This window comes from Saimiri boliviensis, chromosome 6, assembly GCF_048565385.1.
Source record: "Saimiri boliviensis isolate mSaiBol1 chromosome 6, mSaiBol1.pri, whole genome shotgun sequence".
NCBI lineage: Eukaryota > Metazoa > Chordata > Mammalia > Primates > Cebidae > Saimiri > Saimiri boliviensis.
The window spans coordinates 43442510-43458769 of record NC_133454.1 but is presented as its reverse complement, the minus strand read 5'-3'; the positions used below and the strand labels follow the sequence as shown (position 1 = coordinate 43458769).

Genomic DNA, 16260 nt, shown 5'->3' with positions numbered 1-16260 from the left:
ACATGAGAATGCCTTGGAAATGTAATCTGACTGCCCCAAAGCACCAACTGGCCTCACCATCTGTCTCAGGCCACAGTTTGACTGAGGACTGTCTTTGGCTGAACACCCCTTGTATGGGTCAAATCCTAACACTGGCATCCACCAGGGGAAATAACAAAGTAAGTGAAAATTAAAATGGAATAAAGGCTGGAGGAAGCCTCATAAGTCGACCCATACCGTTATGCAGAGCTTTGATGGAGGACTCAGCAGAAAGAAATACAGGGTTACATAGAGGAGAAAGATAAATCATTAATGGGGTCATTTTATGGCAAAACTGAATTTACTCTTCCAGCAAGTTTTTGACTGATTCATATGGAATGATAGAAAGGAAATGAAGTTCTTTCCCATCTGATTGTGTTCTGCTTACTTACCTAAGTCAATCTGGCATTTTATTTTATTTTTGAGACACAGTTTCACTCTGTCGCAGAGGCTGGAATGCAGTAGCATGATCTTGACTCACTGCGACCTCTGCCTCCCAGGCTCAAGCAATTCTTGTGCCTCAGCCTTTCTAGTAGCTGGGATTACAGGTACCTGACACCACATCTGGCTACTTTTTGTATTTTTAGTAGAGATGGGGTTTCACCACGTTGGCAAGGCTGGTCTTGAACTCCTGGCCTCAAGTGATCCAACTGTCTCGGCCTCCCAAAGTGTTGGAATTACAGGCGTGAGCCACTGTACCTGGCCAACTTGGCATTTAAACAAGGCTTCTCCGGGTGAGTGGCTGCAGGGACCAGCATAAGATTTATAACTTTTAAGAGAGAAGGAGGGGGAAAAGAAGGGGAATTGAGAATACACTTTATCATTTAAAAATATTGGATGGGCTGGGCACAGTGGCTCACGCCTGTAATCTCTGGGAGGCCAAGGCGGGTGGATCACTGCCTTGGTGAGGAGTTCAAGACCAGCCTGGCCGACATGATGAAACCCCATCTTTACTAAAAATAAAAAAAATTAGCGGGACATGGTGGCAGGTGCCTGTAATTCCAATTACTTGGGTGGCTAAGACTGGAGAATCACTTAAACCCAGGAGGTAGAAGTTGCACTGACTGGAGATCGTGCCTTTGCACTCCAGCCTGGGTGACAAGAGTGAAACTCCGTCTCAGAAAAAACAAACAAACAAAAAAAAAACAAAACATATTGGATGAAGGTGACAAGATGGCCAACAGATACAGCCAGGGAGCATCTCCCAATGACAGAGACCAAAATATTGAGTAAACCAACATCCTTAGAACAGATCTTTAGAGAGAAAACACTGAGAGTAATAGAGAGGTGAGGCAGACACTGAAGGTGAAGAGGGAGGAAGCTTGGAACCCTGCACAGGATTGCCGAGCACCAGGACTGGTTCCCAGCCCCGAACAGCTCCTAAGGAAGGGGCGAATGAAATGATGGGGGGGCAACACACTCTCACCGCCGACCTCTCAAATCTTAGCTACAACAGATCCCATGACCCCCACGGACATTTGAATTGTCAAGGGAAACTGCCTGGAGAGGAGGCAGAAACAGTGCTCCAGGCTTTGCAGAGCCCAGGAGGTTTTGCACATGGGGCTGCTGCAGCAAAATGTGGCCACAGGCGCCCATCTCACAAGACTCTCCATCTTCCTCTGAGTAGCTCTAACCTTGGCTGGTTGCCGGGCCAGGAGAGAGTGGGGCCATCTTTCCTGTGGGACTGGGGCACATCTGTTCTGCATGCTCCTTTGTCCACTAGCCCCTCCCAAGGCCCCTGCCTGGCTATTCCTGCAAAAGCAGGTACATAGCATGGCCGCTACTGCCCAGCCAGAGTGCTTTCCCCACAGCCTGAGAGCACTCCAGCTCTCCCAGCACAACCAGTGCCCAACCCTGAGGACAAAGCTGTAGGCCAGATCCCAGTGCCCCTAGGTTGCAGCATATAGCTCATAAGTGGCAGGCCGAAATCTGTGGTCAGTGATTGAACAGGAGAGGAACCTGCACACCCAGGACACTCAGAAAAGCAAGAAGCAGGTTCCTGACAGGTGCAGGAGTAGGGTATGCCTCCTTCCAAAGTGACAGTCTAGGAAGGGTGAGGCTTGTCTGGCAACCAAAGCCTCTGCCTGAAGGAGCCCTGTGGCCTGGAGTGCCTAACAAAGGCAACATGGGCATGGTGCCAGTATTAGGAGGGGGCTCCCCTAAGGTGGAGAAATGGACCTAGTGAGGAAGTCATCTCTCTCCCCAACCCACCACAGAGCACTGCAGTGAACCCACTAAAATACAGAAGAGGTACCTCGCTAAATAAGAGCCTATCTGCTGGCTATTGCTCTTAAGCACCGCCTACTAGATGACAGCCCGTTATAACACCAAAAATACTCTTCCAATATACATTACCTGTGAAACCCAGGGCAAGAATCTAGCCACCAATAAAGATCTTGCACAGAGCTCTGGCTCTCTGAAAACATTCAGAAACAAAGCCTATTGACTATATTCAACTTACATCACAGTTAAACCCTCGAGGGAAATGAAATATATAAAAACAACATCCAATGACAGCAAATCCAAAAAGAGGAATGCCAGCCCTCTTAGATGAGAAAAAATCAGCATAAGAACTCTGGCAAGGCCGGGCGCGGTGGCTCAAGCCTGTAATCCCAGCACTTTGGGAGGCCGAGGCGGGTGGATCACGAGGTCAAGAGATCGAGACCATCCTGGTCAACATGGTGAAACCCCGTCTCTACTAAAAATACTAAAAATTAGCTGGGCATGGTGGCGTGTGCCTGTAATCTCAGCTACTCAGGAGGCTGAGGCAGGAGAATTGCCTGAACCCAGGAGGCGGAGGTTGCGGTGAGCCGAGATCGCGCCATTGCACTCCAGCCTGGGCAACAAGAGCGAAACTCCGTCTCAAAAAAAAAAAAAAAAAAAAAAAGAACTCTGGCAATACAAAAAGTTACAGCATCCCCTTACCTGCAAACAAGTGTACCAGCTCTCCAGCAATAGTTCCTAACCAAAGTGAAATGACTGAAATGACAGACATAGAATTCGGAATCTGAATGGCAAGGAAGCTCATTAAGGTTCAGGAGAAAGTTGAAACTCAATCCAAGGAATTCAAGGAATCTGGTAAAACAATACAATAGTTGAAAGATGAAATCGCCATTTTAAGAAAGAACCAAACTGAACTTCTGGAATTAAAAAATTCACCACAAGAATTCCATACCATTAGAAACATGAACAGCAGAACAGACCAAGCTGAAGAATCTCAGAGCATGAAGATCATTTCTTCAAATCAACTCAGACAAAAATTAAAAAAAAAACAACAACCAAGAATTTAAGAAAATGAACAAAATGCTCAAGAAATATGGGATTTTGTAGAGACCAAACCTATGACTCATTGGCATTCCTGAGAAAGAAGAAGAGAGAGCAAACAACTTGGAAAACGTATCTGAGGATGTATCCACAAAAATGTCCCCAATCTCACTAGAGAGATTGCACATACAAGAAGTACAGAGAACCACTGTGAGACACTATACAAGATGACCAGACACAAGATCAACATGAAAGAAAAAAATCTTAAAGGCAGCTAAAGAGAAGGGTCAGGTCACTTACAAAGGGAACTCTATCAGTCTAGCAGTGGACCTTTCAGCAGAAACCTTATAATCAGATAGGATTGGGGGCCTAATTTCAGGATCCTTAAATAAAAGAATTTCCAACCAAGAATTTTGTGTCCTGTCAAACTAAGCTTCATAAACAAAGGAGAAATAAAGTCCTACTATTACACCAGAATTGCAAGAGGTCTTTAAGGAGGTGTTAAGCATGGAAAAAAAAGAACAATACCTGCTACCACAAAAACACACTTAAGCTGATAGTCCATAAACACTATAAAACAACTACACAGTTAAGTGTACAAAACAACCAGCTAACATGATGGTAGTATCAAAATCTCACACATCAATATTAACCTTGAATAAACATCCCACTTAAAAGGCATAGAGTAGCAAGTTAGATAGCATCCGATTATCTTTCATCTTCAAGAGACCCATCTCATATGTAATGATGCCCACAGGCTCAAAGTAAAGGGCTGGAGAAAGATCTATCATGCAAATGGAAAACAAAAGAAAGTAGAAGTCGCTATTCTTACATCAGATGAAACAGACTTTAAAGTAACAATAGTAAAGAGGACAAAGAAAGGCATTAAATAATAATAAAGGGTTCAATTGAACAAGACTTAATTATTCTAAATATGTATGTATCCACCAGTGGAGCACCCAGATTCATAAAACAAGTTCTTGACCTATGAAAAGGCTTAGAGAGCCACACAGTAATAGTGGGAGACTTCAACACCTTACTGACAGTGTTAGACAAATCATGTGGCAGTAAACTACAAAAAAATTCTGGACTTAAACTTGACACTCAACCAATTGGACCTAATAGACATCTACAGAATACTCCACCTAACAGCTACAGAACATACATTCTTCTCATCTGCACATGGAACATATTCTAAGTTTGACCATGTGCTGAACTGTAAAGCAAGTCTCAAAACATTTCAAAATCATACTAAGCACATTTTAGGAACACAGGGCAATAAAAATTGAAATACCAGGAAGATCTCTCAAAACCACACAATTGCATGGATATTAAGCAACTTGGTACTGTATCATTTTTGGGTGTACAGTGAAATCGAGACACAAAAAAATTCTTGGAAATCAATAAAAGTAGAGACCCAACATACCAAAATTGTTGGGATGCAGCTAAAACAGTGTTAAGAGTAAAGTTTATAGGGCCAAACATCTACGTCAAGAAGCCGGAAAGATCTCAAATTAACAATCTAACATTGCACCTAAATAAACTAGAAAAAAGAAGACAAATCAACCCCAAATCTAGCATAAGAAAAGAAATAACTAAAATCAGAGAACTCAATGACATGGAGATGTGAAAATCCATACAAAAGATCAATGTAGGACAGCAAGCACCGGGTATTTCAGGCACACTCCTCGGGCCTCTGGTGCCCCATTCCCAGGCAGCAGCAGCTCTTCCACCCTGCTACAGATGGACGTGTTGGATCTGGATGAGGACAAGGATGACCTGGAGGTGTTCAGCAATGATGTCTCAGTGATGGACGTGAACTCCTTCAGCTCTATGATGCCAACATCCCCTTTATCAATGATAAACCAAATCAAGTTTGAAGATGAACCAGATTTACAGGAACTCTTCATCACAGCTGATGAACCTGAAAGTCATGTTACTTCAGTAGAAACTTTCATTATGTATAGCATTATTACTAAGACAGCTCATGGGGAATTTGACTCCAGTGAATCTGAAGTTAGGAGATGGTGTCAAGATTTCCTTTGGTTGAAGGGAAAACTTGAAGAAGCACACCCTACTCTAATTATTCCATCATTCCCAGAAAAGTTTATAGGAAAAGGAATGATGGAACACTTTAATGGTGACTTCATTGAGATAAGCAGGAAGGCTTTACATAAATTTTTGAACCTAACTGCTGATCATCCAACTTTAACATTTAATGAAGACTTCAATATTTTTCTCACTGCACAAGCTTGGGAACTCTCTTCTCACAAGAAGCAGGATCCCGGATTGCTAAGCAGGATGGGGAAAACAGAGCTGTTGCATCCTCAATGAGAGGAATTAAAAACTGCCCAGAGAGGTTGATGGAAATGAATAACTGCAATGAAATATTTAGCCAGAAAACTAATTTGTTAGATAAAATACCTCAGAGAATTTACAAGGATGAAAGGGAGTATGTTGATGAAATGAAAGAATATGGTCCAATTCATATTCTGTGGTCAGTGTCAGAAGAGGATCTGGTTGATACTCTAAAAGATGTTACCAGCTCAGGGAAAATGTGGCACATATGCACCATGGAATATTATGCAGCCATCAAAAACAATGAGTTCGTGTCCTTTGTAGGGACATGGATGAACCTGGAAACCATCATTCTCAGCAAACTGACACAAGAGTAGAAAATCAAACTCTGCATGTTCTCACTCATAGGCGGTTGTTGAACAATGAGAACACATGGACACAGGGAGGGGAGCATCACACACTGGGGTCTGTTGGGGGTCAATAGGGGAGGGACAGCTGGGCAGGGGAAGTTGGGGAGAGATAGCATGGGGAGAAATGCCAGATACAGGTGAAGGGGAGGAAGGCAGCAAATCTCACTGCCATGTGTGTACCTATGCAACAATCTTGCATGTTCTTCACATGTGCCCCAAAACCTAAAATGCAATTAAAAAAAAAAAAAGATGTTACCAGCTCTATTGACAAATGCTGTAAGGCCACTGAAAAATGGATGTCTGGACTCTCAGAGGCCCTGCTTCCTGTTGTACATGGTACTTGCTTTATAGTGAAATGTTAATGGATGTTATGAAAGAAAAGACCAAATACAAGTAGAACTGGATTCCAAAAAGTTGAAGCTTTGACCTATAAAAAGGCAGATAGTGATCTGCTTACAGAGGGGATTGGAAAACTTGAAGATAAAGTGGAATATGCTGATAATGTCCTGAAAGCATTGGGAAAGATGGCAGCAAAATATGCAAAATGATATCAAGTTAGCATTTACAGATATGGCTGAGGAGAGTATCCACTATTATGAACAGCACCTTGCTATGTGGGAATCATTCTGTACATCACCAACCTCCATTTGGAAGAAGCCACTGAAGATAAACCTTAATCCCACTGAGGACTTCTGTTTGATCTTTAGGAGACAGCATTTATTAACCAAAGTTATTCTTTCTGGATCTGCTATGTTCTTTATAAAGTGGATGAAAAATGTTTTATACTATCTGGAAAACCAACAACTTGAAACCTCATGTATTCTGGTTCATTGACATGAATTTGAAGATATATCTATTTGTATGGATATACATCTATGCATATACAGATACACACACACACACACACAAACACACACACAGATTTAGCTTGGTTTTAATTATGTTCTTAAATTTGTATGCCAATATAATTGCATATGTATTTTTTGTTAAATATTTGACTGTGGAACATGACATTTTAAATATGTTGTAAGCACTCAGTTTTAATAAAAAATTTAATATGAAAAAAGATCACTATAACCAAAAGTTGGTTCCTTGAAATAGTAAACAAGATCAATAGACCACTACTTACATTAACAAAGAAAAAAGAGAGAAGATGCTAATAATCACAATCAGAAATGACAAAGGTGACATTAAACTGATTCCACAGAAATACAAAAGACCCTCAGAGACTATTAGGAAAGCCTTTATGCAGAAAAATTAGAAAATCTATAGGAAATGGATACATTTCTATAAACACACAGGCTCCCAAGATTGATCCAGGAAGACAGAGAAAACCTGAATAGACCACTAACAGGTCCTGAGATTGAATCAGTAATTTAAAAAAAAACCTACCAACAAAAGAAGCCTTGGATCAGATGGATTCACAATCAAATGCTGCCAGACATAAATAAGACCTGGTACCAACCCTACTGAAAATATTCTAAAATATCAAGGAGGGGGGATTTCTTCCTAATTCACATATGATGCTACATCATCCTGATACCAACACCTGGCAAACACATGAAAAAAGAAAACTTTAGGCCAATATCCCTGATAAACATAGATGCAACAATCCTCAATAAAAAACTTTACAATAGTAAAGACATGGAATCAACTCAGGTGTCCATCCATGGTGGACTGGACCAAGAAAATATGGTACATGTACACCATAGAATACTATGCAGCCTTGAAAAAGAATGAGACCATGTACTTGGCAGCAATATGGATGCAGGTGGATGTCATTATCCTAAGCCAACTAATGCAGAAACAGAAAGTCAAATACCACATGTCCTCACTTATAAGTGACAGCTAAACATTGAGTACATATGGACATAAAGATGGGAACAGACACTGGGGCTTATTAGAGGGATGAGAGAGAGGGAGGCAAGGACTGAAAAACTACCTATTGGGTACTAGGTGCACTGCCCTGGTGATGGATTCAGTTATACACCAAACCTCAGCATCACACAGTATGCCCATGTAACAAACCTGCTCGTGTACTCCCTGATTCTGAGTTGGAAAATGGAAAGTCTATACATATCTTTATTTACATTTTAAAAAGCTTTTGTTGGTTGTAGTTTTGAAGTTATATATGCAATAGTTTAATGAGACAAGTTGCTTTACAAGAAACAACTGCAGCGCTCCACTCCTATGTCTTCCTGCCCCTACCACCTTCATCATTTTGCAAATTCGTTTCATGTCTACTTACATATTTACTTTTGCTCATTCATTTCATGTTTACACTTTTTTTTTGAGACAGAGTCTTGCGACAGTTGTCCCCGCTGGAGTGCAGTGGTGTGATCTCAGCTCACTGCAACTTCTGCCTCCCAGGTTTAAGCCTCCTGAGTAGCTGGGATTACAGGTGTGTGGTACCAGGCCTGGCTAATTTCTGTATTTTTAGTAGAGATGGGTTTCACCATGTTGGTCAGGCTGGTCTTGAACTCTTGACCTTGTGATTCACCCGTCTTGGCCTCCCAAAGTGCTGGGATTACTAGCGTGAGCCACCACACCCGGCCATTTGCACATATTTTAAATGAAGTGTTTGTATTAGTTTTTAAATTTTCAGTTTTGGGCATTATATTGACTTTTTTTTTTTTTTTTTTTTTTTTTTTTTTTTTTTTTAAAGTAATCTTGCTCTGTTGCCTAAAGTAATCTGGAGTGCAATGGCGTGATCTCGGTTCACTGCAACCTCTGCTTCCCAGATTTAAGCAATTCTCCTACTTCAGCCTCTCGAGTAGCTGGGATCGCAAGCGCCTGCCACCACGCCTGGCTAATTTTTGTAATTTTAGTGGAGACGGGGTTTCACCATGTTGGCCAGGCTGCTCTCAAACTCCTGATCTCAAATGATCCGCCCCCTTCAACCTCCCAAACTGCTGGGATTATAGGCATGAGCCCTGCCCCCAACCGATGGTATATACATTCTTTAAAAATCCTCCTTTCAGTAAGATACGTCTGCCTTCGCCTATGCTTGTAGTCTTCCAGCCCAGAAACTCTCCAGGAAATAAAACGTGGGTAGGGGGAGGGCAGTTACTGGTTGTGTCAAGGTCGAGGTGGGGGAAGGAATCTTGGGACTCAACCAATTCTCCTTATTTTAGCCACTCATCTCTTCCTCGCCACTGCCACCAATTTGAACAGTATAAATCAGGGTGCCCGGGCTTCCCCTACTACCAGTTTAAGATTCAGCTTTCTTGGCTTTGCTAAGTCAGTCACACCTTTCCTTGCTACTTTTTCCTTTCAGTTCTCCTTGTCCTTATGGCTTTATACTTTAAGAAACTCTCTACTGTCATTTTAATATGCATTAGTCCATTCTCAAGCTGCTAATAGACACACTCAAGACTGGGTAAATTATTAAAAAGAGATTTGATTGACTCACAGTTCCACGTGGCTGGGGAGGTTTTCAAATCATGGCGGAAGGCGAAGGAGGAGCAAAAGCTCTTCTTACCTGGAGTCAGGAGGAAGAAGAATGAGCATCCAGAGAAGAGGAAAGCTCCTTATAAAACCATCAGACCTCGTGAGAACTCATTATCAGGAGAACAGGGTGGGGGAAACTGCCCCCGTGATTCAATTGTCTTCACCTGGTCCCTTCCACGACACATGGGGATTATGGGAACTACAATTTAAGATGAGGTTTGGTGGAGGACACAGCCAAACCATAACAAGCAATTAAAATTAGAAACATATGTTCAGCCTGCTACTATTGCTGTATTAATCTAGAAGCCCAGAAACGTTCAAATTATAGGTAAAGAGATATTATTCCTATTACTGAATCTCAAACATTAATCAAAGCCAGGAAATTAGCAAGAAGATAGCATAAAAGTTCAGATCTTGCGGTAGCTGGCACCTGTAATCCCAGCACTTTGGGAGGCCGAGGTGGGCAGGTCACAAGGTCAGGAGTTCGAGACCAGCCTGACCACAGTTATTTTTGCACCAGCCTAATACTTCTGTCCCAACCTGGTAGCCAAAACAGACATTTCTGCATGAGATTGGAATTTGAGTTTGTATAATACACACGGCTGTAAATAGGTGGGAATCCAAAGGCAAGATTATAGTGGATGGCTTGGTTTGAGGACAGATAACTGGTGAGGCAAAATGTTGGAGAAGCCCTTCACTGAGGATGAACTCTCAAACCAAAAGAATACAAGGAAGCTTAGTATTATGAAAAATAGTCAATAGAATCTATAAATAAGAAAACTCATAGCCAAGGAAAGAGGGCTAACAGAATAATCTGAAAGGGGCATGAAGTTTAAAATTGTCAACCTCTCCAGAATAAAAAAAACAAGTGGACATGAAGTTTAAAATTGTCAACCTCTCTGCAAAAAAAGACCCCCAGAAGTGAAATTACTATCCATAAAACAAGACTAAGTATTTATAAAAGCAGAAGAGGAAGATGTGAAAAGAAACTATTGAAATTCTTGAAAATAAAATATAGTCACAAAATTAAAAAATATAACAGAAGGGCTAAACAGTAATTTTAAAAGAGTCAAAGAGAAAATGAATTAGAAGATAGAACAGAAGAAATTTCTCAGGATGTAAAGATAAATAAAGATGTGAAAATGAAAAATAATTTGGGAAATATGAAAGAGAGAATGAGGTACAAAGCCATACAAGTGAGTTAAAGTCTTAGAAGTCACTAGCAAGAAAGGACAGATGTCTACAATGATACATTAATCATACCAACAGCAGACTTCACCACAGAAATGGAAGCCAGAGAACAGCGGAGTCATTGCTTCAAAGTAGCAAGGGGAAATAAGTGTGAACAAAATTTAATAGTCAGAACAATTATCAGTTACGAGAGAAGTCCCAAGAAAGCGCATCTTCATGTATATGAGGAATAAAAAGGCTTACTACAGACTCTTAATGAAAGAATTATTAAAAGATGAAGTTTGGCAAGAACAAAAGTGAACTCAGAAGGAGGAAGCAGGATGCGAGAATCCTGCATGTGACAATAAATTGCGAAAATCTCTCAATAAATAAGCGTTGGTTGTATAAATAATGACAATCTTTCAAAAAATATAGACTATATAGCTTCTATATAGACTCAAAGGAGCGTAAAAAAGAAAAGACAAATCAAACAAGTAACAATAACAGCAAAACCAACTTTATGAGACCAGACAGAAAAGAAAAAGAACAGTGTGGCAAATAGAAAATGCAAAATAAGATGTTAGAAATGTTTCAAAACAATCAAATAAATACTGATAGGTTGAACCTACTTACTTGGATATAAACACTAAGATTGAATCTTAAAAATTTAGTTATGTGCAACTTAGAGAGATACTTATAAAAGTAAACCATATAGATACATAAGCAGAATACGTAAAAATGAATAAATAAATAAAAGTAAACCATATAGAAATGTCAAAAAATAACAGGATTTAAAAATTACCAGGTGGATATTAATCAAAAGACAACTAGGGCAGCATTATTTAAACAAGATAATGTTGAATACAATGAAAAATATTGAGTAACAAGAAAAAATACCCTCAAATAGGAAAAAAATCTCACCAGAAATGTGGAAATAAAGCAGGAAAGACTCAAATATGTAAATTAAAATACTACAAATTACAAGGAAAACATATTAATTCACAGTTACTTTGGTAGCATTTAATATGCCTTACTCAGAAATAGATCAACGAAGCAGATAAAAATTAGTAAAGATATTGGAGATTTGAGAACTATGAATAGCAAATTTGCTTTAATGGATATGCACTAAATCTTAGTCTTGATAATCAGAGAATATACTTTTTTTTCAACTACACAGAGACCATTTACATGAATTTATTCCATATTATGCCCAAATACAGTTTCATAGAACTAAGAATTCATACCAACTAGAACACATTCTTGGTAAATGATTGAATAATGATTAAATAATTAAAAAGAACCAAAATACTTATATATTTGAAATAAAACCAAAACAAGCCAAAAAGACTTCCTTGAAAATAATTTGTGGTTAGAAAGAAAGTCCAAATGAAAAAGATATAATATTTATCTTGTGTGATAATGATGGATAGAACTTAAAAAATTAAAAAAAAAAAGAAAAAGATATAATATTTAAAGGTGACATACCAAGAGTGCTATCACACTGAAACATACAGAGAGCAGCTAAATTAGAATGTAGGAAGTTTATAACTTCAAGTGCATATACTTGGAGAAGAAAAAGAAAGAAAAAACTGTAGTATTTAAATAAAGAAACTAGAAACAGGACAGAATAAACCTGAAGAAAATAGAAGTTAATGATAAATGTAAAAAGAGGAACTAATTAAACAGAAAACAAATTAATAAACAGCAAGACTCATTAAGAAGGAAATAAAAAAAGAAAGTAAAATAAAATAATATTAGGAAGAAAAAGACTTAGAAACAATGACAATCCATTAGCAATAAACCCCCCTAGTATCCAGATGGTACTCTTTAAATGCCATTTCTCATCGAAAGGAATCAGGGGTCCTTTGCAAAATCGATGATTTCTGGAAGGAATCATTTCAAAAGGAGGACATAAAACCATCTTGAAGGTGCCACTGGCCTAAGATGGAACAAATTGGAACAGCAGAAAAAAATTAATCATTGATTATTGATTGAAACATCAGTAATAAAAATTCTCTAGTTCCTAAAGATACTAAGAAATCCTCACTGGTAACTTCCAGAAGTGAATGGGACATCAACTCATTAATACGAAAATTGATATGCAAACGGGAAGAGTAAAGCACTTATTCTGCCCTCCTACCTGAACTGTATTTTTGGGATAATCAAGTAGATTTGATGAAGGGAAGTGTATAAGGAAGAATTTCTGGGAATACATGTAGTTCTATTACATTTGTAGATCGAATTAATGTCACCTGTTTGCAATTCCCACTAAATAATAGATCAGGGCAACAGTTATTAAAGGCTTCTAAAACTATCAGAACTTGCTGATCAGTCTTAGCAACACTATAACTTGGAAAGCCAGACATCAGCTGCCTCACAATCTTGGGTAATAAGAAGTATGCAGAACCAACCATGAAGTATTCTTGCTAAAAAAAAAAAAAGAACCTGAATCTAATCACCGGTTTAGATGCACTTAGATCTAACTAGCATGTTGTGGAAACTACAGAAGATACAGGAGCAAGTTAAAACATAACAGGGAAGCAGTGCCTCCAGTTCAGAATGTGGACATCATACAGGATAGAGATATATTTCTCTGACAAATCAATACCATGAAAAAGAGAGGAAAGGGTTAGAAAATAGACTTATTAACTAAATATACCACATGGACTTTGGATCCTAATTTGGACAAACAGTAGAAAGACATTTTTGAGACAGTCGGGGAAATTTTAATATAGATTGGCTATTAACTAGAATTTAGGAATTATTATTAATTTTGTTATATATGATAATGGTGTGTTGCTTCTGTTAAAAAGGTGTTATCAGTTAAAGACGCATATGAAATGAAGGAAGAGAAAAAGAAAGAGGAAGAAAAAGAAAAGTGAGGGGAATAAGAATAAGTGTAACAATATAGGCAAAATTTTAATAACTGTTGAAACTTAGGGTGCATTATATTATTTTTCTATTTGTGTTTAAAGTTTTATTATAAAAAGTTTTAAAATGAGGGAGCATAAAACAGCTAAGAGAAAAACTGAAAGTCTAGGAGAATCCAATAAAAAGTGATATTAATAAAATTACAAAAAAATTAAATGGAAAATTTTCTAATAATATAATAAATTGCCAGAATTGACTCAAGAATAAATAGAAAATCTAATAAATAGAACCTATAACCATAAAAATATCATGAAATTAGTAGTTAAAAATCTCCTCTGACACCCCAAAAAGGTTACTAGGCTCATAGTTTAATGGGTTACTTGTAGCAAACCTTCAAAAGAAAAAGTATAGGTAATACAGTTAATCCTTGAAGAACATGGGTTTGAATTGTGTGGGTTCACTTGCATATGAATTTTCGTCCACCTCTGCCACTCCTGTGACAGCAAGACCAACCTTTCCTCCTCCTCCTTCTCAGCCTACTCAATGTGAAGATGAAAAGGAGGAAGACCTTTATGATTACCCATTTCCACTTAATGAATAGTAAATATATTTTCTCATATGATTCTTAAATAACATTTTCTTTTTCCTAGATTATTATAAGAATGCAGTATGTAATACAAAATGTGTGTTAATTTGTTTATGAAACAGACTGTTTATGTTATGGGTAAGGCTTCTGGTAATTATGGGTAAGGTATATGTATGGTAGTTATGGGTAAGGTTATTAGTAGTTAAGTTTTGGGGAACTCAGAAGTTACAGATAATTTTTCAGCTGTGCAGGTGCTTGGCGCTCCTCATCCCTTATTGTTCAAGCGTCAACTGTACCTATTTTACACACACTGTTTCAGAGAAGAAAGAAAGAGGGAAACCCACTTATCAAATTACCATAATCTGGATGCTGTACCTAAAAGAATTAATCATAGGAGCTTGAATTATGCTCCAAACTCATATCAGCTATTTTATCTGCGGAGGTGAGAAGGACATGGGAATGGTAGTTCAATGAGACCTCAGCTAGATTTATAATATTTTAATGCTTTTATTTAAAAAGACATGAAGCAGTATGACAAAGACATTAAGAATTGTTAATTTCATGTGGTAGAAACACTTTATTTTTCACTTAGTAAATTTTTACATTTTCTCAAAAACAAATCTACAGCAAATCATAGTTTGGCGTTCAACAACAGCAGACAAAACCATCCCTTTAAAGCATATTATTAATATGTGCCAACCCAGTGAACAGCTGTCCGACCTGCTCAGTGGTAGGAAGCCCAGCATGTACTATTTTTAGATCAAGAAATTCTGAGTAGTTCAAGTTACTACAGCTCTTGTAAACATCTCCATCTTTTCTGAGCGTAAACTGATGAAAGATTAGAACATTCTACTTTGAAAACATTTATTTGCCGTGATTCTTCAGAGTTGAACAGTTATTAATGAACCACTTTATGTTTATACACGTATTTATTTGACCACTTTTATGGAGTGCCTACTACATATTGTACACTACTTGGCTAGCACTAAGTCTGCAGAGGTGAGTGATACAATCCCTATTCATAGTAGAGGAGATGAATAAGAAAGTCAATGCTGTATGGTGAAATCAGTAGTGTACAGGGCTAGGTAGATCTCAGAGGTTCATCCATACTAGCCTAAAGGATCAGGGAATGTGGCCCTTGAATTAAGTACTATTGTTACTCATCAAATAAGGGTGGAAACCATTGAGGGAAGAAAGCAAGATGCTTGAATTAAAAGGAATGCATGTATAAATAAGGAGACAAAGTCTGAGTAACGCAAGTCTGGAATTGCTGGAGAGGAGGGCAGTGAGTTTAGAAGCTAGACCATCATAGGATCTTGCCTTGGGAACCACAACATACTGCACTGTCTGTTCAAGGACACTGATATGGAGGGGCCAGCTTGACTCTGGAGTGTTGCAAGTCCAAGATTTGTCAGTGCATGTCTCATGTACAAATGGAGCAAGTGTGAAGGAAGTTGATTTGCTCTGGGAATTTAGGTCCCTCCTGAGAGATAATTCATACGAAGAGAAGAAGGGTGATGCCTATTACTTCTATGTATTCCCCAGCTGAACTTCCCCATTAACTCATGTCTGTGTAGACGCTGGAGTGAGAACGAGATAGTATTCCTTTAGTACTTGTGGTGGTGAATTTAGTGTGTCAACTTGACTGGGCCAAGAGGTGCCCAGATTAAACATCATTTATGGGCATGCCTGTGAGGGTGTTTCTGGAAGAGATTAGCATTTAATCAGGGACTGAGTAAGAAGACTGCCCTCACCATTGTGGGTGAGCAACAGCCAATGCATTGAGGGCCCAAATAGAGCAAAAAGGGAGAGGAAGAGTGAATTCTCTCTTTTCTTGATCTGGAACCTCCATCTTCTCCTGCCCTTGGACATGGGCGCTCCTGGTTCTTGGTCCTTTGAACTTTGGGATGTACACCCTTGGCTCTCCTGGTTCTCAGATCTTCAGACTCGGATTGAATTACACCACTGACTTTTCTGGTTCTCTAGCTTGCAGACGACATACTGTGGGTCTTAGCCTCCATAATCAAGTGACCAATTTCCATAATACATCTTCTCTTAGATGTCTCTGTATATCCTACTGGTTCTGTGTCGCTGAAGAACCCTGACTAACACAGTATTCCTCAACAGGTTGTAACACACAGAAAGAGACACACTTCTCCACCCCTATACCAATTTTGCTCCAGAAATAAGTGT

General features: G+C 38.9%; 1 pseudogene; it reads left to right on the top strand.

The window, feature by feature from the left end:
• The first annotated feature begins 4986 nt into the window (after positions 1 to 4986).
• LOC101040632 (sorting nexin-7-like) lies at positions 4987 to 6667 on the top strand (annotated as a pseudogene).
• The last annotated feature ends 9593 nt before the right edge of the window (positions 6668 to 16260 follow it).